General features: G+C 41.7%; 2 protein-coding genes across 2 annotated transcripts in view; one reads left to right on the forward strand and one right to left on the reverse strand.

Annotated features, from left to right (window-relative positions):
* Positions 1-1,600, reverse strand: part of LOC101849793 (neural cell adhesion molecule 1-B) — a 26,842-nt gene that overhangs the window by 21,049 nt on the left and 4,193 nt on the right. The window lies entirely within an intron of this gene.
* Positions 1-1,600, forward strand: part of LOC101851219 (putative uncharacterized protein DDB_G0271606) — a 40,979-nt gene that overhangs the window by 3,868 nt on the left and 35,511 nt on the right. The window lies entirely within an intron of this gene.

The raw sequence follows: 1,600 nt of genomic DNA on the forward strand, positions 1-1,600 counted from the left end.
TGTTGTTGTTGTTGTTGTTGTTGTTGTTGTTGTTGTTGTTGTTGTTGTTGTTGATAATGATCTTATTGTTGTTTTTGTTGATGTTGTTGTTACTGCTGCTGTTGTTTTTTTCTTTTGTTTGTTTGTTTGTTGCTGTTGTTGTTGTTGTTTGTTGTGGTGGTGGTTTTGTCTCGTTTTTCTTCAATTTTGTTTTGAGTTTTCGGCAATATGTTGTTATAATTATTTGTTTCGCTTTTACCATCTCTTCTTTGTCTGTCATTAATTGTTTTGTTGCTGCTACTCTTGTTTTTACTTTGCTTTGCATATTTTTTCCCGTTGATTTTGACAGATCGTGAGCTATTTTGGCCCCATTCGTTTGTTTCACCATGTATGTTATTTGATTAATGAATGTTTTTCATCTTGAACCCCCCCCCCCAAAAAAAAAGCGATGGGATTTGTTTGCGTGCATGTGTTTGGAGAGGGAATGATGCTTTCACTCTTACTCTCACTGTCTCTTACTCTCTATCTCTCTCACTCACTTTCTTCTCTCTCTACTTCGTGAGTTGTTGGCGGGTGCTCTGGTGTGGTTTGCTTCTTCTTTCCTGTCAAACACCAATGATCGTCTTTGTCTCCCCTTCTTCTTTTTTGTGTTTGTTACTCTCTTGTTTGACCTTATTATGTTAAAAGTGCCGTAAAACTCTTACTAAAACAAAAAATTGTTTGTTTGTTTTGTTTTTTGTTTGTTTGTTTGCTTTGCTTTTAAGAGGTTTTGATTTTTGTTGTTGACGTTGTTATTGTTGTTGTTGTTGTTTGTTTTTGTTGTTGTTCCTGTTGTTGTCGTTGTTTGTTGTGGTGGTGGTTTTGTCGTGTCTTGCTTTTCTCCTTCGTTGGTTTTTTTGTTTGTTTGTTTGTTTGTTGTTGGGTTTTTTTTGGGGGGGGGGTTGAGTTTGTGTCAATAGAACAATATCATGTTCTTATAAGTTGTTGTTGTTGTTGTTGTTGTTATGTTCTTATAAGTAGCTGACTAGAACCAACACTGCTTAAGTCAGGAGTTAATCGACGCCAAGTGGTGTTTAGCACTTGTTGTTGTTGTTGTTGTTGTTGTTGTTGTTGTTGTTGTTGTTGTTGTTGTTGTTGTTGAGGTTATAACACAGGGTGTGACTCACCACCCAGCTCAATGACCCTCTCTCCCCCCTCCCCTTCTCCTCCTGACTGGCCAGTAGTCAAATCAATCATAGCGGACATCCCTGGGACATGTCAGCGGTCAAAGAATACCACACCAGACGCTTCGATACCTCCTCAGACACCACCACCCCCCCTCACCCCTCACCCTCACACAACACCCCCCCTTCCCCCTTCACCCCTCACCCTTTCACCCTCACCCCACTCACACACAGTCTCAAGGCGCACGCAGCAAGGGTGAGGTGGCTAACTAATACGCATGTGTTTCTCACTCCCCTCCCCCCCTCCCTCTCTCTCGCACGCGCATACAGTCAGACGAACACACACACACACTCACTCACTCATACACACACGTACACACATACACACACACACGCACACAGATCCACACATACACACACACACACACACACACACACACACACACACACACACATAC

The sequence above is a fragment of the Aplysia californica genome, unplaced genomic scaffold, assembly GCF_000002075.1.
Source record: "Aplysia californica isolate F4 #8 unplaced genomic scaffold, AplCal3.0 scaffold00599, whole genome shotgun sequence".
Taxonomy (NCBI): Eukaryota; Metazoa; Mollusca; class Gastropoda; order Aplysiida; family Aplysiidae; genus Aplysia; species Aplysia californica.